At 42.8% G+C, this 22370-nt stretch overlaps 3 non-coding genes across 3 annotated transcripts; all 3 read right to left on the reverse strand.

The window, feature by feature from the left end:
- Nucleotides 1–3296: 3296 nt before the first annotated feature.
- LOC130131190 (small nucleolar RNA U3) lies at nt 3297–3509 on the reverse strand. Its single transcript, XR_008812350.1, has one exon. It is a non-coding gene; the product is annotated as a small nucleolar RNA U3 (small nucleolar RNA).
- Nucleotides 3510–10873: 7364 nt separating this feature from the next.
- On the reverse strand, nt 10874–11086 carry LOC130131191 (small nucleolar RNA U3). The gene has a single exon (XR_008812351.1). It is a non-coding gene; the product is annotated as a small nucleolar RNA U3 (small nucleolar RNA).
- A 9352-nt stretch (nt 11087–20438) lies between these two features.
- LOC130131192 (small nucleolar RNA U3) lies at nt 20439–20651 on the reverse strand. The gene has a single exon (XR_008812352.1). It is a non-coding gene; the product is annotated as a small nucleolar RNA U3 (small nucleolar RNA).
- Between the last annotated feature and the right edge of the window lie 1719 nt (nt 20652–22370).

Here is a 22370-nt window from a genome sequence, read left to right on the forward strand (position 1 = left end):
CGCAGTAGCCAAGCTAACCACGGCAATGGCATTTCTGATGGAAAGTACCAAGCTTCTCGGAGTGAAAGTCTTGGATAAAATTAATGGACGTTTCTTTCTATACGTTTCTCTTAGTGTAAGGGTTTTATCAGCTCAGGCAGACAATCACACAGAGAATACCACCGCAACAGATATGAACTCTTCGCAGTAGCCAAGCTAACCACGGCAATGGCATTTCTAATGGAAAGTACCAAGCTTCTCGGAGTGAAAGTCTTGGATAAAATTAATGGACGGCTCTTTATGTTTCGCTTAGTGTAAGGGTTTTATCAGCTCAGGCAGACAATCGCACAGAGAATACCACAGCAACAGAGACGAACTCTTCGCAGTAGCCAAGCTAACCACGGCAATGGCATTTCTGATGGAAAGTACCAAGCTACTCGGAGTGAAAGTTTTGGATAAAATTAATGGACAGCTCATTCTACATGTTTCGCTTAGCGTTAGGGTTTTATCAGCTCAGGCAGTCAATCGCACAGAGAATACCACAGCAACAGAGACGAACTCTTCGCAGTAGCCAAGCTAACCACGGCAATGGCATTTCTGATGGAAAGTACCAAGCTTCTCGGAGTGAAAGTCTTGGATAAAATTATTGGACGTTTCTTTCTATACGTTTCTCTTAGTGTAAGGGTTTTATCAGCTCAGGCAGACAATCGCACAGAGAATACCACAGCAACAGACTAACTCTTCGCAGTAGCCAAGCTAACCACGGCAATGGCATTTCTGATGGAAAGTACCAAACTTCTCACAGTAAAAGTTTTGGATAAAATTACTGGACGTTTCTTTCTATACGTTTCGCTTAGTGTAAGGGTTTTATAAGCTCAGACAGACAATCGCACAGAGAATACCACAGCAACAGAGACGAACTCTTCGCAGTAGCCAAGCTAACCATGGCAATGGCATTTCTGATGGAAAGTACCAAGCTTCTCGGAGTGAAAGGCTTAGATAAAATTAATAGACGGCTCTTTCTAGGTTTTGCTTAGCTTAAGGGTTTTATCAGCTCAGGCAGACAATCGCACAGAGAATACCACAGCAACAGAGACGAACTCTTCGCAGTAGCCAAGCTAACCACGGCAATGGCATTTCTGATGGAAAGTACCAAGCTTCTCGGAGTGAAAGTCTTGGATAAAATTAATGGACGTTTCTTTCTATACGTTTCGCTTAGTGTAAGGGTTTTATCAGCTCAGGCAGACAATCACACAGAGAATACCACCGCAACAGATATGAACTCTTCGCAGTAGCCAAGCTAACCACGGCAATGGCATTTCTAATGGAAAGTACCGAGCTTCTCGGAGTGAAAGTCTTGGATAAAATTAATGGACGGCTCTTTATGTTTCGCTTAGTGTAAGGGTTTTATCAGCTCAGGCAGACAATCGCACAGAGAATACCACAGCAACAGAGACGAACTCTTCGCAGTAGCCAAGCTAACCACGGCAATGGCATTTCTGATGGAAAGTACCTAGCTACTCGGAGTGAAAGTTTTGGATGAAATTAATGGACAGCTCTTTCTACATGTTTCGCTTAGTGTAAGGGTTTTATCAGCTCAGGCAGTCAATCGCACAGAGAATACCACAGCAACAGAGACGAACTCTTCGCAGTAGCCAAGCTAACCACGGCAATGGCATTTCTGATGGAAAGTACCAAGCTTCTCGGAGTGAAAGTCTTGGATATAATTAATGGACGGCTCTTTATGTTTCGCTTAGTGTAAGGGTTTTATCAGCTCAGGCAGACAATCGCACAGAGAATACCACAGCAACAGACTAACTCTTCGCAGTAGCCAAGCTAACCACGGCAATGGCATTTCTGATGGAAAGTACCAAACTTCTCACAGTAAAAGTTTTGGATAAAATTACTGGACGTTTCTTTCTATACGTTTCGCTTAGTGTAAGGGTTTTATAAGCTCAGACAGACAATCGCACAGAGAATACCACAGCAACAGAGACCAACTCTTTGTAGTAGCCAAGCTAACTATTGCAATGGCATTCCTGATGGAAAGTATCAAGTTTCTTGCAGTGAAAGTTTTGGATAAAATTAATGAACGGCTATTCTACATATTTCACTTACTGTAAGGGTTTTATATGTTCAGTCGGACAATCCCGCAGAAATACAATAGCAACAGAAACTAAGTCTTCGTGGAAGCGAAGCAAACCAAGGCAATGTCATTACTGAGGAAAAGTACCAAGCTTCTCCGAGTGAAAGTCTTGGATAAAATTAATGGACAGCTCTTTCTACATGTTTCGCTTAGCGTTAGGGTTTTATCAGCTCAGGCAGTCAATCGCACAGAGAATACCACAGCAACAGAGACGAACTCTTCGCAGTAGCCAAGCTAACCACGGCAATGGCATTTCTGATGGAAAGTACCAAGCTTCTCGGAGTGAAAGTCTTGGATATAATTAATGGACGGCTCTTTATGTTTCGCTTAGTGTAAGGGTTTTATCAGCTCAGGCAGACAATCGCACAGAGAATACCACAGCAACAGACTAACTCTTCGCAGTAGCCAAGCTAACCACGGCAATGGCATTTCTGATGGAAAGTACCAAACTTCTCACAGTAAAAGTTTTGGATAAAATTACTGGACGTTTCTTTCTATACGTTTCGCTTAGTGTAAGGGTTTTATAAGCTCAGACAGACAATCGCACAGAGAATACCACAGCAACAGAGACCAACTCTTTGTAGTAGCCAAGCTAACTATTGCAATGGCATTCCTGATGGAAAGTATCAAGTTTCTTGCAGTGAAAGTTTTGGATAAAATTAATGAACGGCTATTCTACATATTTCACTTACAGTAAGGGTTTTATATGTTCAGTCGGACAATCCCGCAGAAATACAATAGCAACAGAAACTAACTCTTCGCGGTAGCCAAGCTAACCACGGCAAGGGCATTTCAGATTGAAAATACTAGGTTAACTTTATGGTTAGGGTTGAATGCCAGAGCCAACACATGTCAACTGAGCACCTCCGCCAATGCCCAAGTGCTGGATTAGAAATACCCCAAAGATTACGGTTAGGGATAGAGTTTGATTGGTTAAGTCTAGGGGCAATTTGGGTGTTTATTCGTTACAACTGATCTCCCATTGTCTTATATCTTGATTACTTTATCCCGTTTTAAACTTGAAATGTTGTTGGTGGGGTTTGGAACAATACAAGTGTTTTTTTGTTTTTGTTTTTTAAATTTAATTTTTCTGCAATTGCAATTTAATTTTTTAAGAGTTAAGACTAAGGTTTAGATCAAATTGATGAATTTCTGCACTTTTTTCCTTTTTACCACTCAGAACATGCCCCTTCTCTTGATGCTCCCATGAAAGGAACATTGAACATCATCTAAGGCACAGAGCTTGTGATTAAACCACTTCTCTGTACCACATTAGCGCTCAGGAAGAAGCACCCCAGCTCATCATCGTGGGTGGCGGAACTCACTTTAGAAAAACATTTCTCACGATAAGACTAAAAGAACTTATCCCCGAAAGTAGGATTAGGTTTTGCTAAACGTAACGGATGGCTCTATATCTTTCGGTTATGGTTGGGGTAAGGGTTTCATCATCTCAGGCAGACAATCGCACAGAGAATACCACAGCAACAGAGACGAACTCTTCGCAATAGCAGAGCTAACCACGGCAATTGCATTTGTGATGGAAAGTACCAAGCTTGTCGGAGTGAAAGACTTAGATAAAATTAATAGACGGCTCTTTCTAGGTTTCGCTTAGTGTAAGGGTTTTATCAGCTCAGGCAGACAATCGCACAGAGAATACCACAGCAACAGAGACGAACTCTTCGCAGTAGCCAAGCTAACCACGGCAATGGCATTTCTGATGGAAAGTACCAAGCTTCTCGGAGTGAAAGTCTTGGATATAATTAATGGACGGCTCTTTATGTTTCGCTTAGTGTAAGGGTTTTATCAGCTCAGGCAGACAATCGCACAGAGAATACCACAGCAACAGACTAACTCTTCGCAGTAGCCAAGCTAACCACGGCAATGGCATTTCTGATGGAAAGTACCAAACTTCTCACAGTAAAAGTTTTGGATAAAATTACTGGACGTTTCTTTCTATACGTTTCGCTTAGTGTAAGGGTTTTATAAGCTCAGACAGACAATCGCACAGAGAATACCACAGCAACAGAGACCAACTCTTTGTAGTAGCCAAGCTAACTATTGCAATGGCATTCCTGATGGAAAGTATCAAGTTTCTTGCAGTGAAAGTTTTGGATAAAATTAATGAACGGCTATTCTACATATTTCACTTACTGTAAGGGTTTTATATGTTCAGTCGGACAATCCCGCAGAAATACAATAGCAACAGAAACTAAGTCCTCGTGGAAGCGAAGCAAACCAAGGCAATGTCATTACTGAGGAAAAGTACCAAGCTTCTCCGAGTGAAAGTCTTGGATAAAATTAATGGACAGCTCTATGTTTCGCTTAGTGTAAGGGTTTTATCAGCTCAGGCAGACAATCGCACAGAGAATACCACAGCAACAGAGACGAACTCTTCGCAGTAGCCAAGCTAACCACGGCAATGGCATTTCTGATGGAAAGTACCAAGCTTCTCGGAGTGAAAGACTTAGATAAAATTAATAGACGGCTCTTTCTACGTTTTGCTTAGTGTAAGGGTTTTATCAGCTCAGGCAGACAATCGCACAGAGAATACCACAGCAACAGACTAACTCTTCGCAGTAGCCAAGCTAACCACGGCAATGGCATTTCTGATGGAAAGTACCAAGCTTCTCGGAGTTAAAGTCTTGGATAAAATTAATGGACGTTTCTTTCTATACGTTTCGCTTAGTGTGAGGGTTTTATCAGCTCAGGCAGACAATCGCACAGAGAATACCACAGCAACAGAGATGAACTCTTCGCAGTAGCCAAGCTAACCACGGCAATGGCATTTCTGATGGAAAGTACCAAGCTTCTCGGAGTGAAAGTTTTGGATAAAATTAATGGACAGCTCTTTCTACATGTTTCGCTTAGCGTTAGGGTTTGATCAGCTCAGGCAGTCAATCGCACAGAGAATACCACAGCAACAGAGACGAACTCTTCGCAGTAGCCAAGCTAACAACGGCAATGGCATTTCTGATGGAAAGTACCAAGCTTCTCGGAGTGAAAGGCTTAGATAAACTTAATAGACGGCTCTTTCTAGGTTTTGCTTTGCTTAAGGGTTTTATCAGCTCAGGCAGACAATCGCACAGAGAATACCACAGCAACAGAGACGAACTCTTCGCAGTAGCCAAGCTAACCACGGCAATGGCATTTCTGATGGAAAGTACCAAGCTTCTCGGAGTGAAAGTCTTGGATAAAATTAATGGACGGCTCTTTATGTTTCGCTTAGTGTAAGGGTTTTATCAGCTCAGGCAGACAATCGCACAGAGAATACCACAGCAACAGAGACGAACTCTTCGCAGTAGCCAAGCTAACCACGGCAATGGCATTTCTGATGGAAAGTACCTAGCTACTCGGAGTGAAAGTTTTGGATAAAATTAATAGACAGCTCTTTCTACATGTTTCGCTTAGTGTAAGGGTTTTATCAGCTCAGGCAGTCAATCGCACAGAGAATACCAGAGCAACAGAGACGAACTCTTCGCAGTAGCCAAGCTAACCACGGCAATGGCATTTCTGATGGAAAGTACCAAGCTTCTCGGAGTGAAAGACTTAGATAAAATTAATAGATGGCTCTTTCTAGGTTTCGCTTAGTGTAAGGGTTTTATCAGCTCAGGCAGACAATCGCACAGAGAATACCACAGCAACAGAGACGAACTCTTCGCAGTAGCCAAGCTAACCACGGCAATGGCATTTCTGATGGAAAGTACCAAGCTTCTCGGAGTGAAAGTCTTGGATATAATTAATGGACAGCTCTTTATGTTTCGCTTAGTGTAAGGGTTTTATCAGCTCAGGCAGACAATCGCACAGAGAATACCACAGCAACAGACTAATTCTTCGCAGTAGACAAGCTAACCACGGCAATGGCATTTCTGATGGAAAGTACCAAGCTTCTCACAGTAAACGTTTTGGATAAAATTACTGGACGTTTCTTTCTATACGTTTCGCTTAGTGTAAGGGTTTTATAAGCTCACACAGACAATCGCACAGAGAATACCACAGCAACAGAGACCAACTCTTTGTAGTAGCCAAGCTAACTATTGCAATGGCATTCCTGATGGAAAGTATCAAGTTTCTTGCAGTGAAAGTTTTGGATAAAATTAATAGACGGCTCTTTCTAGGTTTCGCTTAGTGTAAGGGTTTTATCAGCTCAGGCAGACAATCGCACAGAGAATACCACAGCAACAGAGACGAACTCTTCGCAGTAGCCAAGCTAACCACGGCAATGGCATTTCTGATGGAAAGTACCAAGCTTCTCGGAGTGAAAGACTTGGATGAAATTAATAGACGGCTCTTTCTAGGTTTCGCTTAGTGTAAGGGTTTTATCAGCTCAGGCAGACAATCGCACAGAGAATACCACAGCAACAGAGACGAACTCTTCGCAGTAGCCAAGCTAACCACGGCAATGGCATTTCTGATGGAAAGTACCAAGCTTCTCGGGGTGAAAGTCTTGGATAAAATTAATGGACGTTTCTTTCTATACGTTTCGCTTTGTGTAAGGGTTTTATCAGCTCAGGCAGACAATGACACAGAGAATACCACAGCAACAGAGACGAACTCTTCGCAGTAGCCAAGCTAACCACGGCAATTGCATTTCTGATGGAAAGTACCAAGCTTCTCGGAGTGAAAGTCTTGGATAAAATTAATGGACGGCTCTATGTTTCGCTTAGTGTAAGGGTTTTATCAGCTCAGGCAGACAATCGCACAGAGAATACCACAGCAACAGAGACGAACTCTTCGCAGTAGCCAAGCTAACCACGGCAATGGCATTTCTGATGGAAAGTACCAAGCTTCTCGGAGTGAAAGTTTTGGATAAAATTAATAGACGGCTCTTTCTAGGTTTTGCTTAGCTTAAGGATTTTATCAGCTCAGGCAGACAATCGCACAGAGAATACCACAGCAACAGAGACGAACTCTTCGCAGTAGCCAAGCTAACCACGGCAATGGCATTTCTGATGGAAAGTACAAAGCTTCTCGGAGTGAAAGTCTTGGATAAAATTAATGGACGCTTCTTTCTATACGTTTCGCTTAGTGTAAGGGTTTTATCAGCTCAGGCAGACAATCGCACATAGAATACCACAGCAACAGAGACGAACTCTTCGCAGTAGCCAAGCTAACCACGGCAATGGCATTTCTGATGGAAAGTACCAAGCTTCTCGGAGTGAAAGACTTAGATAAAATTAATAGACGGCTCTTTCTAGGTTTTGCTTAGTGTAAGGGTTTTATCAGCTCAGGCAGACAATCGCACAGAGAATACCACAGCAACAGAGACGAACTCTTCGCAGTAGCCAAGCTAACCACGGCAATGGCATTTCTGATGGAAAGTACCAAGCTTCTCGGAGTGAAAGACTTAGATAAAATTAATAGACGGCTCTTTCTAGGTTTCGCTTAGTGTAAGGGTTTTATCAGCTCAGGCAGACAATCGCACAGAGAATACCACAGCAACAGAGACGAACTCTTCGCAGTAGCCAAGCTAACCACGGCAATGGCATTTCTGATGGAAAGTACCAAGCTTCTCGGAGTGAAAGTCTTGGATATAATTAATGGACAGCTCTTTCTACATGTTTCGCTTAGTGTAAGGGTTTTATCAGCTCAGGCAGACAATCGCACAGAGAATACCACAGCAACAGACTAACTCTTCGCAGTAGACAAGCTAACCACGGCAATGGCATTTCTGATGGAAAGTACCAAACTTCTCACAGTAAAAGTTTTGGATAAAATTACTGGACGTTTCTTTCTATACGTTTCGCTTAGTGTAAGGGTTTTATAAGCTCACACAGACAATCGCACAGAGAATACCACAGCAACAGAGACCAACTCTTTGTAGTAGCCAAGCTAACTATTGCAACGGCATTCCTGATGGAAAGTATCAAGTTTCTTGCAGTGAAAGTTTTGGATAAAATTAATAGACGGCTCTTTCTAGGTTTCGCTTAGTGTAAGGGTTTTATCAGCTCAGGCAGACAATCGCACAGAGAATACCACAGCAACAGAGACGAACTCTTCGCAGTAGCCAAGCTAACCACGGCAATGGCATTTCTGATGGAAAGTACCAAGCTTCTCGGAGTGAAAGACTTAGATGAAATTAATAGACGGCTCTTTCTAGGTTTCGCTTAGTGTAAGGGTTTTATCAGCTCAGGCAGACAATCGCACAGAGAATACCACAGCAACAGAGACGAACTCTTCGCAGTAGCCAAGCTAACCACGGCAATGGCATTTCTGATGGAAAGTACCAAGCTTCTCGGGGTGAAAGTCTTGGATAAAATTAATGGACGTTTCTTTCTATACGTTTCGCTTAGTGTAAGGGTTTTATCAGCTCAGGCAGACAATGACACAGAGAATACCACAGCAACAGAGACGAACTCTTCGCAGTAGCCAAGCTAACCACGGCAATTGCATTTCTGATGGAAAGTACCAAGCTTCTCGGAGTGAAAGTCTTGGATAAAATTAATGGACGGCTCTATGTTTCGCTTAGTGTAAGGGTTTTATCAGCTCAGGCAGACAATCGCACAGAGAATACCACAGCAACAGAGACGAACTCTTCGCAGTAGCCAAGCTAACCACGGCAATGGCATTTCTGATGGAAAGTACCAAGCTTCTCGGAGTGAAAGTTTTGGATAAAATTAATAGACGGCTCTTTCTAGGTTTTGCTTAGCTTAAGGATTTTATCAGCTCAGGCAGACAATCGCACAGAGAATACCACAGCAACAGAGACGAACTCTTCGCAGTAGCCAAGCTAACCACGGCAATGGCATTTCTGATGGAAAGTACAAAGCTTCTCGGAGTGAAAGTCTTGGATAAAATTAATGGACGCTTCTTTCTATACGTTTCGCTTAGTGTAAGGGTTTTATCAGCTCAGGCAGACAATCGCACATAGAATACCACAGCAACAGAGACGAACTCTTCGCAGTAGCCAAGCTAACCACGGCAATGGCATTTCTGATGGAAAGTACCAAGCTTCTCGGAGTGAAAGACTTAGATAAAATTAATAGACGGCTCTTTCTAGGTTTTGCTTAGTGTAAGGGTTTTATCAGCTCAGGCAGACAATCGCACAGAGAATACCACAGCAACAGAGACGAACTCTTCGCAGTAGCCAAGCTAACCACGGCAATGGCATTTCTGATGGAAAGTACCAAGCTTCTCGGAGTTAAAGTCTTGGATAAAATTAATGGACGTTTCTTTCTATACGTTTCGCTTAGTGTGAGGGTTTTATCAGCTCAGGCAGACAATCGCACAGAGAATACCACAGCAACAGAGATGAACTCTTCGCAGTAGCCAAGCTAACCACGGCAATGGCATTTCTGATGGAAAGTACCAAGCTTCTCGGAGTGAAAGTTTTGGATAAAATTAATGGACAGCTCTTTCTACATGTTTCGCTTAGCGTTAGGGTTTGATCAGCTCAGGCAGTCAATCGCACAGAGAATACCACAGCAACAGAGACGAACTCTTCGCAGTAGCCAAGCTAACCACGGCAATGGCATTTCTGATGGAAAGTACCAAGCTTCTCGGAGTGAAAGACTTAGATAAAATTAATAGACGGCTCTTTCTAGGTTTCGCTTAGTGTAAGGGTTTTATCAGCTCAGGCAGACAATCGCACAGAGAATACCACAGCAACAGAGACGAACTCTTCGCAGTAGCCAAGCTAACCACGGCAATGGCATTTCTGATGGAAAGTACCAAGCTTGTCGGAGTGAAAGTCTTGGATATAATTAATGGACGGCTCTTTATGTTTCGCTTAGTGTAAGGGTTTTATCAGCTCAGGCAGACAATGACACAGAAAATACCACAGCAACAGAGACGAACTCTTCGCAGTAGCCAAGCTAACCACGGCAATTGCATTTCTGATGGAAAGTACCAAGCTGCTCGGAGTGAAAGTCTTGGATATAATTAATGGACGGCTCTTTATGTTTCGCTTAGTGTAAGGGTTTTATCAGCTCAGGCAGACAATCGCACAGAGAATACCACAGCAACAGACTAACTCTTCGCAGTAGCCAAGCTAACCACGGCAATGGCATTTCTGATGGAAAGTACCAAACTTCTCACAGTAAAAGTTTTGGATAAAATTACTGGACGTTTCTTTCTATACGTTTCGCTTTGTGTAAGGGTTTTATAAGCTCAGACAGACAATCGCACAGAGAATACCACAGCAACAGAGACCAACTCTTTGTAGTAGCCAAGCTAACTATTGCAATGGCATTCCTGATGGAAAGTATCAAGTTTCTTGCAGTGAAAGTTTTGGATAAAATTAATGAACGGCTATTCTACATATTTCACTTACAGTAAGGGTTTTATATGTTCAGTCGAACAATCCCGCAGAAATACAATAGCAACAGAAACTAACTCTTCGCGGTAGCCAAGCTAACCACGGCAAGGGCATTTCTGATTGAAAATACTAGGTTAACTTTATGGTTAGGGTTGAATGCCAGAGCCAACACATGTCAACTGAGCACCTCCGCCAATGCCCAAGTGCTGGATTAGAAATACCCCAAAGATTACGGTTAGGGATAGAGTTTGATTGGTTAAGTCTAGGGGCAATTTGGGTGTTTATTTGTTACAACTGATCTCCCATTGTCTTATATCTTGATTACTTTATCCCGTTTTAAACTTTAAATGTTGTTGGTGGGGTTTGGAACAATACAAGTGTTTTTTTGTTTTTGTTTTTTAAATTTAATTTTTCTGCAATTGCAATTTAATGTTTTAAGAGTTAAGACTAAGGTTTAGATCAAATTGATGAATTTCTGCACTTTTTTCCTTTTTACCACTCAGAACATGCCCCTTCTCTTGATGCTCCCATGAAAGGAACATTGAACATCATCTAAGGCACAGAGCTTGTGATTAAACCACTTCTCTGTACCACATTAGCGCTCAGGAAGAAGCACCCCAGCTCATCATCGTGGGTGGCGGAACTCACTTTAGAAAAACATTTCTCACGATAAGACTAAAAGAACTTATCCCCGAAAGTAGGATTAGGTTTTGCTAAACGTAACGGATGGCTCTATATCTTTCGGTTATGGTTGGGGTAAGGGTTTCATCATCTCAGGCAGACAATCGCACAGAGAATACCACAGCAACAGAGACGAACTCTTCGCAATAGCAGAGCTAACCACGGCAATGGCATTTGTGATGGAAAGTACCAAGCTTCTCGGAGTGAAAGTCTTGGATAAAATTAATGGACGTTTCTTTCTATATGTTTCGCTTAGTGTAAGGGTTTTATAAGCTCAGACAGACAATCGCACAGAGAATACCACAGCAACAGAGACCAACTCTTTGTAGTAGCCAAGCTAACTATTGCAATGGCATTCCTGATGGAAAGTATCAAGTTTCTTGCAGTGAAAGTTTTGGATAAAATTAATGAACGGCTATTCTACATATTTCACTTACTGTAAGGGTTTTATATGTTCAGTCGGACAATCCCGCAGAAATACAATAGCAACAGAAACTAAGTCTTCGTGGAAGCGAAGCAAACCAAGGCAATGTCATTACTGAGGAAAAGTACCAAGCTTCTCCGAGTGAAAGTCTTGGATAAAATTAATGGACGGCTCTATGTTTCGCTTAGTGTAAGGGTTTTATCAGCTCAGGCAGACAATCGCACATAGAATACCACAGCAACAGAGACGAACTCTTCGCAGTAGCCAAGCTAACCACGGCAATGGCATTTCTGATGGAAAGTACCAAGCTTCTCGGAGTGAAAGACTTAGATAAAATTAATAGACGGCTCTTTCTAGGTTTTGCTTAGTGTAAGGGTTTTATCAGCTCAGGCAGACAATCGCACAGAGAATACCACAGCAACAGAGACGAACTCTTCGCAGTAGCCAAGCTAACCACGGCAATGGCATTTCTGATGGAAAGTACCAAGCTTCTCGGAGTTAAAGTCTTGGATAAAATTAATGGACGTTTCTTTCTATACGTTTCGCTTAGTGTGAGGGTTTTATCAGCTCAGGCAGACAATCGCACAGAGAATACCACAGCAACAGAGATGAACTCTTCGCAGTAGCCAAGCTAACCACGGCAATGGCATTTCTGATGGAAAGTACCAAGCTTCACGGAGTGAAAGTTTTGGATAAAATTAATGGACAGCTCTTTCTACATGTTTCGCTTAGCGTTAGGGTTTGATCAGCTCAGGCAGTCAATCGCACAGAGAATACCACAGCAACAGAGACGAAGTCTTCGCAGTAGCCAAGCTAACAACGGCAATGGCATTTCTGATGGAAAGTACCAAGCTTCTCGGAGTGAAAGGCTTAGATAAACTTAATAGACGGCTCTTTCTAGCTTTTGCTTAGCTTAAGGGTTTTATCAGCTCAGGCAGACAATCGCACAGAGAATACCACAGCAACAGAGACGAACTCTTCGCAGTAGCCAAGCTAACCACGGCAATGGCATTTCTGATGGAAAGTACCAAGCTTCTCGGAGTGAAAGTCTTGGATAAAATTAATGGACGGCTCTTTATGTTTCGCTTAGTGTAAGGGTTTTATCAGCTCAGGCAGACAATCGCACAGAGAATACCACAGCAACAGAGACGAACTCTTCGCAGTAGCCAAGCTAACCACGGCAATGGCATTTCTGATGGAAAGTACCTAGCTACTCGGAGTGAAAGTTTTGGATAAAATTAATAGACAGCTCTTTCTACATGTTTCGCTTAGCGTTAGGGTTTTATCAGCTCAGGCAGTCAATCGCACAGAGAATACCAGAGCAACAGAGACGAACTCTTCGCAGTAGCCAAGCTAACCACGGCAATGGCATTTCTGATGGAAAGTACCAAGCTTCTCGGAGTGAAAGACTTAGATAAAATTAATAGACGGCTCTTTCTAGGTTTCGCTTAGTGTAAGGGTTTTATCAGCTCAGGCAGACAATCGCACAGAGAATACCACAGCAACAGAGACGAACTCTTCGCAGTAGCCAAGCTAACCACGGCAATGGCATTTCTGATGGAAAGTACCAAGCTTCTCGGAGTGAAAGTCTTGGATATAATTAATGGACAGCTCTTTATGTTTCGCTTAGTGTAAGGGTTTTATCAGCTCAGGCAGACAATCGCACAGAGAATACCACAGCAACAGACTAATTCTTCGCAGTAGACAAGCTAACCACGGCAATGGCATTTCTGATGGAAAGTACCAAACTTCTCACAGTAAAAGTTTTGGATAAAATTACTGGACGTTTCTTTCTATACGTTTCGCTTAGTGTAAGGGTTTTATAAGCTCACACAGACAATCGCACAGAGAATACCACAGCAACAGAGACCAACTCTTTGTAGTAGCCAAGCTAACTATTGCAATGGCATTCCTGATGGAAAGTATCAAGTTTCTTGCAGTGAAAGTTTTGGATAAAATTAATAGACGGCTCTTTCTAGGTTTCGCTTAGTGTAAGGGTTTTATCAGCTCAGGCAGACAATCGCACAGAGAATACCACAGCAACAGAGACGAACTCTTCGCAGTAGCCAAGCTAACCACGGCAATGGCATTTCTGATGGAAAGTACCAAGCTTCTCGGAGTGAAAGACTTGGATGAAATTAATAGACGGCTCTTTCTAGGTTTCGCTTAGTGTAAGGGTTTTGTCAGCTCAGGCAGACAATCGCACAGAGAATACCACAGCAACAGAGACGAACTCTTCGCAGTAGCCAAGCTAACCACGGCAATGGCATTTCTGATGGAAAGTACCAAGCTTCTCGGGGTGAAAGTCTTGGATAAAATTAATGGACGTTTCTTTCTATACGTTTCGCTTAGTGTAAGGGTTTTATCAGCTCAGGCAGACAATGACACAGAGAATACCACAGCAACAGAGACGAACTCTTCGCAGTAGCCAAGCTAACCACGGCAATTGCATTTCTGATGGAAAATACCAAGCTTCTCGGAGTGAAAGTCTTGGATAAAATTAATGGACGGCTCTATGTTTCGCTTAGTGTAAGGGTTTTATCAGCTCAGGCAGACAATCGCACAGAGAATACCACAGCAACAGAGACGAACTCTTCGCAGTAGCCAAGCTAACCACGGCAATGGCATTTCTGATGGAAAGTACCAAGCTTCTCGGAGTGAAAGTTTTGGATAAAATTAATAGACGGCTCTTTCTAGGTTTTGCTTAGCTTAAGGATTTTATCAGCTCAGGCAGACAATCGCACAGAGAATACCACAGCAACAGAGACGAACTCTTCGCAGTAGCCAAGCTAACCACGGCAATGGCATTTCTGATGGAAAGTACAAAGCTTCTCGGAGTGAAAGTCTTGGATAAAATTAATGGACGCTTCTTTCTATACGTTTCGCTTAGTGTAAGGGTTTTATCAGCTCAGGCAGACAATCGCACATAGAATACCACAGCAACAGAGACGAACTCTTCGCAGTAGCCAAGCTAACCACGGCAATGGCATTTCTGATGGAAAGTACCAAGCTTCTCGGAGTGAAAGACTTAGATAAAATTAATAGACGGCTCTTTCTAGGTTTTGCTTAGTGTAAGGGTTTTATCAGCTCAGGCAGACAATCGCACAGAGAATACCACAGCAACAGAGACGAACTCTTCGCAGTAGCCAAGCTAACCACGGCAATGGCATTTCTGATGGAAAGTACCAAGCTTCTCGGAGTGAAAGACTTAGATAAAATTAATAGACGGCTCTTTCTAGGTTTCGCTTAGTGTAAGGGTTTTATCAGCTCAGGCAGACAATCGCACAGAGAATACCACAGCAACAGAGACGAACTCTTCGCAGTAGCCAAGCTAACCACGGCAATGGCATTTCTGATGGAAAGTACCAAGCTTCTCGGAGTGAAAGTCTTGGATATAATTAATGGACAGCTCTTTCTACATGTTTCGCTTAGTGTAAGGGTTTTATCAGCTCAGGCAGACAATCGCACAGAGAATACCACAGCAACAGACTAACTCTTCGCAGTAGACAAGCTAACCACGGCAATGGCATTTCTGATGGAAAGTACCAAACTTCTCACAGTAAAAGTTTTGGATAAAATTACTGGACGTTTCTTTCTATACGTTTCGCTTAGTGTAAGGGTTTTATAAGCTCACACAGACAATCGCACAGAGAATACCACAGCAACAGAGACCAACTCTTTGTAGTAGCCAAGCTAACTATTGCAATGGCATTCCTGATGGAAAGTATCAAGTTTCTTGCAGTGAAAGTTTTGGATAAAATTAATAGACGGCTCTTTCTAGGTTTCGCTTAGTGTAAGGGTTTTATCAGCTCAGGCAGACAATCGCACAGAGAATACCACAGCAACAGAGACGAACTCTTCGCAGTAGCCAAGCTAACCACGGCAATGGCATTTCTGATGGAAAGTACCAAGCTTCTCGGAGTGAAAGACTTGGATGAAATTAATAGACGGCTCTTTCTAGGTTTCGCTTAGTGTAAGGGTTTTATCAGCTCAGGCAGACAATCGCACAGAGAATACCACAGCAACAGAGACGAACTCTTCGCAGTAGCCAAGCTAACCACGGCAATGGCATTTCTGATGGAAAGTACCAAGCTTCTCGGGGTGAAAGTCTTGGATAAAATTAATGGACGTTTCTTTCTATACGTTTCGCTTAGTGTAAGGGTTTTATCAGCTCAGGCAGACAATGACACAGAGAATACCACAGCAACAGAGACGAACTCTTCGCAGTAGCCAAGCTAACCACGGCAATTGCATTTCTGATGGAAAGTACCAAGCTTCTCGGAGTGAAAGTCTTGGATAAAATTAATGGACGGCTCTATGTTTCGCTTAGTGTAAGGGTTTTATCAGCTCAGGCAGACAATCGCACAGAGAATACCACAGCAACAGAGACGAACTCTTCGCAGTAGCCAAGCTAACCACGGCAATGGCATTTCTGATGGAAAGTACCAAGCTTCTCGGAGTGAAAGTTTTGGATAAAATTAATAGACGGCTCTTTCTAGGTTTTGCTTAGCTTAAGGATTTTATCAGCTCAGGCAGACAATCGCACAGAGAATACCACAGCAACAGAGACGAACTCTTCGCAGTAGCCAAGCTAACCACGGCAATGGCATTTCTGATGGAAAGTACAAAGCTTCTCGGAGTGAAAGTCTTGGATAAAATTAATGGACGCTTCTTTCTATACGTTTCGCTTAGTGTAAGGGTTTTATCAGCTCAGGCAGACAATCGCACATAGAATACCACAGCAACAGAGACGAACTCTTCGCAGTAGCCAAGCTAACCACGGCAATGGCATTTCTGATGGAAAGTACCAAGCTTCTCGGAGTGAAAGACTTAGATAAAATTAATAGACGGCTCTTTCTAGGTTTTGCTTAGTGTAAGGGTTTTATCAGCTCAGGCAGACAATCGCACAGAGAATACCACAGCAACAGAGACGAACTCTTCGCAGTAGCCAAGCTAACCACGGCAATGGCATTTCTGATGGAAAGTACCAAGCTTCTCGGAGTGAAAGACTTAGATAAAATTAATAGACGGCTCTTTCTAGGTTTCGCTTAGTGTAAGGGTTTTATCAGCTCAGGCAGACAATCGCACAGAGAATACCACAGCAACAGAGACGAACTCTTCGCAGTAGCCAAGCTAACCACGGCAATGGCATTTCTGATGGAAAGTACCAAGCTTCTCGGAGTGAAAGTCTTGGATATAATTAATGGACAGCTCTTTCTACATGTTTCGCTTAGTGTAAGGGTTTTATCAGCTCAGGCAGACAATCGCACAGAGAATACCACAGCAACAGACTAACTCTTCGCAGTAGACAAGCTAACCACGGCAATGGCATTTCTGATGGAAAGTACCAAACTTCTCACAGTAAAAGTTTTGGATAAAATTACTGGACGTTTCTTTCTATACGTTTCGCTTAGTGTAAGGGTTTTATAAGCTCACACAGACAATCGCACAGAGAATACCACAGCAACAGAGACCAACTCTTTGTAGTAGCCAAGCTAACTATTGCAACGGCATTCCTGATGGAAAGTATCAAGTTTCTTGCAGTGAAAGTTTTGGATAAAATTAATAGACGGCTCTTTCTAGGTTTCGCTTAGTGTAAGGGTTTTATCAGCTCAGGCAGACAATCGCACAGAGAATACCACAGCAACAGAGACGAACTCTTCGCAGTAGCCAAGCTAACCACGGCAATGGCATTTCTGATGGAAAGTACCAAGCTTCTCGGAGTGAAACACTTAGATGAAATTAATAGACGGCTCTTTCTAGGTTTCGCTTAGTGTAAGGGTTTTATCAGCTCAGGCAGACAATCGCACAGAGAATACCACAGCAACAGAGACGAACTCTTCGCAGTAGCCAAGCTAACCACGCCAATGGCATTTCTGATGGAAAGTACCAAGCTTCTCGGGGTGAAAGTCTTGGATAAAATTAATGGACGTTTCTTTCTATACGTTTCGCTTAGTGTAAGGGTTTTATCAGCTCAGGCAGACAATGACACAGAGAATACCACAGCAACAGAGACGAACTCTTCGCAGTAGCCAAGCTAACCACGGCAATTGCATTTCTGATGGAAAGTACCAAGCTTCTCGGAGTGAAAGTCTTGGATAAAATTAATGGACGGCTCTATGTTTCGCTTAGTGTAAGGGTTTTATCAGCTCAGGCAGACAATCGCACAGAGAATACCACAGCAACAGAGACGAACTCTTCGCAGTAGCCAAGCTAACCACGGCAATGGCATTTCTGATGGAAAGTACCAAGCTTCTCGGAGTGAAAGTTTTGGATAAAATTAATAGACGGCTCTTTCTAGGTTTTGCTTAGCTTAAGGATTTTATCAGCTCAGGCAGACAATCGCACAGAGAATACCACAGCAACAGAGACGAACTCTTCGCAGTAGCCAAGCTAACCACGGCAATGGCATTTCTGATGGAAAGTACAAAGCTTCTCGGAGTGAAAGTCTTGGATAAAATTAATGGACGCTTCTTTCTATACGTTTCGCTTAGTGTAAGGGTTTTATCAGCTCAGGCAGACAATCGCACATAGAATACCACAGCAACAGAGACGAACTCTTCGCAGTAGCCAAGCTAACCACGGCAATGGCATTTCTGATGGAAAGTACCAAGCTTCTCGGAGTGAAAGACTTAGATAAAATTAATAGACGGCTCTTTCTAGGTTTTGCTTAGTGTAAGGGTTTTATCAGCTCAGGCAGACAATCGCACAGAGAATACCACAGCAACAGAGACGAACTCTTCGCAGTAGCCAAGCTAACCACGGCAATGGCATTTCTGATGGAAAGTACCAAGCTTCTCGGAGTTAAAGTCTTGGATAAAATTAATGGACGTTTCTTTCTATACGTTTCGCTTAGTGTGAGGGTTTTATCAGCTCAGGCAGACAATCGCACAGAGAATACCACAGCAACAGAGATGAACTCTTCGCAGTAGCCAAGCTAACCACGGCAATGGCATTTCTGATGGAAAGTACCAAGCTTCTCGGAGTGAAAGTTTTGGATAAAATTAATGGACAGCTCTTTCTACATGTTTCGCTTAGCGTTAGGGTTTGATCAGCTCAGGCAGTCAATCGCACAGAGAATACCACAGCAACAGAGACGAACTCTTCGCAGTAGCCAAGCTAACCACGGCAATGGCATTTCTGATGGAAAGTACCAAGCTTCTCGGAGTGAAAGGCTTAGATAAACTTAATAGACGGCTCTTTCTAGGTTTTGCTTAGCTTAAGGGTTTTATCAGCTCAGGCAGACAATCGCACAGAGAATACCACAGCAACAGAGACGAACTCTTCGCAGTAGCCAAGCTAACCACGGCAATGGCATTTCTGATGGAAAGTACCAAGCTTCTCGGAGTGAAAGTCTTGGATAAAATTAATGGACGGCTCTTTATGTTTCGCTTAGTGTAAGGGTTTTATCAGCTCAGGCAGACAATCGCACAGAGAATACCACAGCAACAGAGACGAACTCTTCGCAGTACCCAAGCTAACCACGGCAATGGCATTTCTGATGGAAAGTACCTAGCTACTCGGAGTGAAAGTTTTGGATAAAATTAATGGACAGCTCTTTCTACATGTTTCGCTTAGCGTTAGGGTTTTATCAGCTCAGGCAGTGAATCGCACAGAGAATACCACAGCAACAGAGACGAACTCTTCGCAGTAGCCAAGCTAACCACGGCAATGGCATTTCTGATGGAAAGTACCAAGCTTCTCGGAGTGAAAGACTTAGATAAAATTAATAGACGGCTCTTTCTAGGTTTCGCTTAGTGTAAGGGTTTTATCAGCTCAGGCAGACAATCGCACAGAGAATACCACAGCAACAGAGACGAACTCTTCGCAGTAGCCAAGCTAACCACGGCAATGGCATTTCTGATGGAAAGTACCAAGCTTGTCGGAGTGAAAGTCTTGGATATAATTACTGGACGGCTCTTTATGTTTCGCTTAGTGTAAGGGTTTTATCAGCTCAGGCAGACAATGACACAGAAAATACCACAGCAACAGAGACGAACTCTTCGCAGTAGCCAAGCTAACCACGGCAATTGCATTTCTGATGGAAAGTACCAAGCTTCTCGGAGTGAAAGTCTTGGATATAATTAATGGACGGCTCTTTATGTTTCGCTTAGTGTAAGGGTTTTATCAGCTCAGGCAGACAATCGCACAGAGAATACCACAGCAACAGACTAACTCTTCGCAGTAGCCAAGCTAACCACGGCAATGGCATTTCTGATGGAAAGTACCAAACTTCTCACAGTAAAAGTTTTGGATAAAATTACTGGACGTTTCTTTCTATACGTTTCGCTTTGTGTAAGGGTTTTATAAGCTCAGACAGACAATCGCACAGAGAATACCACAGCAACAGAGACCAACTCTTTGTAGTAGCCAAGCTAACTATTGCAATGGCATTCCTGATGGAAAGTATCAAGTTTCTTGCAGTGAAAGTTTTGGATAAAATTAATGAACGGCTATTCTACATATTTCACTTACAGTAAGGGTTTTATATGTTCAGTCGAACAATCCCGCAGAAATACAATAGCAACAGAAACTAACTCTTCGCGGTAGCCAAGCTAACCACGGCAAGGGCATTTCTGATTGAAAATACTAGGTTAACTTTATGGTTAGGGTTGAATGCCAGAGCCAACACATGTCAACTGAGCACCTCCGCCAATGCCCAAGTGCTGGATTAGAAATACCCCAAAGATTACGGTTAGGGATAGAGTTTGATTGGTTAAGTCTAGGGGCAATTTGGGTGTTTATTTGTTACAACTGATCTCCCATTGTCTTATATCTTGATTACTTTATCCCGTTTTAAACTTTAAATGTTGTTGGTGGGGTTTGGAACAATACAAGTGTTTTTTTGTTTTTGTTTTTTAAATTTAATTTTTCTGCAATTGCAATTTAATGTTTTAAGAGTTAAGACTAAGGTTTAGATCAAATTGATGAATTTCTGCACTTTTTTCCTTTTTACCACTCAGAACATGCCCCTTCTCTTGATGCTCCCATGAAAGGAACATTGAACATCATCTAAGGCACAGAGCTTGTGATTAAACCACTTCTCTGTACCACATTAGCGCTCAGGAAGAAGCACCCCAGCTCATCATCGTGGGTGGCGGAACTCACTTTAGAAAAACATTTCTCACGATAAGACTAAAAGAACTTATCCCCGAAAGTAGGATTAGGTTTTGCTAAACGTAACGGATGGCTCTATATCTTTCGGTTATGGTTGGGGTAAGGGTTTCATCATCTCAGGCAGACAATCGCACAGAGAATACCACAGCAACAGAGACGAACTCTTCGCAATAGCAGAGCTAACCACGGCAATGGCATTTGTGATGGAAAGTACCAAGCTTCTCGGAGTGAAAGTCTTGGATAAAATTAATGGACGTTTCTTTCTATATGTTTCGCTTAGTGTAAGGGTTTTATAAGCTCAGACAGACAATCGCACAGAGAATACCACAGCAACAGAGACCAACTCTTTGTAGTAGCCAAGCTAACTATTGCAATGGCATTCCTGATGGAAAGTATCAAGTTTCTTGCAGTGAAAGTTTTGGATAAAATTAATGAACGGCTATTCTACATATTTCACTTACTGTAAGGGTTTTATATGTTCAGTCGGACAATCCCGCAGAAATACAATAGCAACAGAAACTAAGTCTTCGTGGAAGCGAAGCAAACCAAGGCAATGTCATTACTGAGGAAAAGTACCAAGCTTCTCCGAGTGAAAGTCTTGGATAAAATTAATGGACGGCTCTATGTTTCGCTTAGTGTAAGGGTTTTATCAGCTCAGGCAGACAATCGCACATAGAATACCACAGCAACAGAGACGAACTCTTCGCAGTAGCCAAGCTAACCACGGCAATGGCATTTCTGATGGAAAGTACCAAGCTTCTCGGAGTGAAAGACTTAGATAAAATTAATAGACGGCTCTTTCTAGGTTTTGCTTAGTGTAAGGGTTTTATCAGCTCAGGCAGACAATCGCACAGAGAATACCACAGCAACAGAGACGAACTCTTCGCAGTAGCCAAGCTAACCACGGCAATGGCATTTCTGATGGAAAGTACCAAGCTTCTCGGAGTTAAAGTCTTGGATAAAATTAATGGACGTTTCTTTCTATACGTTTCGCTTAGTGTGAGGGTTTTATCAGCTCAGGCAGACAATCGCACAGAGAATACCACAGCAACAGAGATGAACTCTTCGCAGTAGCCAAGCTAACCACGGCAATGGCATTTCTGATGGAAAGTACCAAGCTTCTCGGAGTGAAAGTTTTGGATAAAATTAATGGACAGCTCTTTCTACATGTTTCGCTTAGCGTTAGGGTTTGATCAGCTCAGGCAGTCAATCGCACAGAGAATACCACAGCAACAGAGACGAAGTCTTCGCAGTAGCCAAGCTAACAACGGCAATGGCATTTCTGATGGAAAGTACCAAGCTTCTCGGAGTGAAAGGCTTAGATAAACTTAATAGACGGCTCTTTCTAGCTTTTGCTTAGCTTAAGGGTTTTATCAGCTCAGGCAGACAATCGCACAGAGAATACCACAGCAACAGAGACGAACTCTTCGCAGTAGCCAAGCTAACCACGGCAATGGCATTTCTGATGGAAAGTACCAAGCTTCTCGGAGTGAAAGTCTTGGATAAAATTAATGGACGGCTCTTTATGTTTCGCTTAGTGTAAGGGTTTTATCAGCTCAGGCAGACAATCGCACAGAGAATACCACAGCAACAGAGACGAACTCTTCGCAGTAGCCAAGCTAACCACGGCAATGGCATTTCTGATGGAAAGTACCTAGCTACTCGGAGTGAAAGTTTTGGATAAAATTAATAGACAGCTCTTTCTACATGTTTCGCTTAGCGTTAGGGTTTTATCAGCTCAGGCAGTCAATCGCACAGAGAATACCAGA

The sequence above is a fragment of the Lampris incognitus genome, chromosome 20, assembly GCF_029633865.1.
Source record: "Lampris incognitus isolate fLamInc1 chromosome 20, fLamInc1.hap2, whole genome shotgun sequence".
NCBI classification, from domain to species: Eukaryota; Metazoa; Chordata; class Actinopteri; order Lampriformes; family Lampridae; genus Lampris; species Lampris incognitus.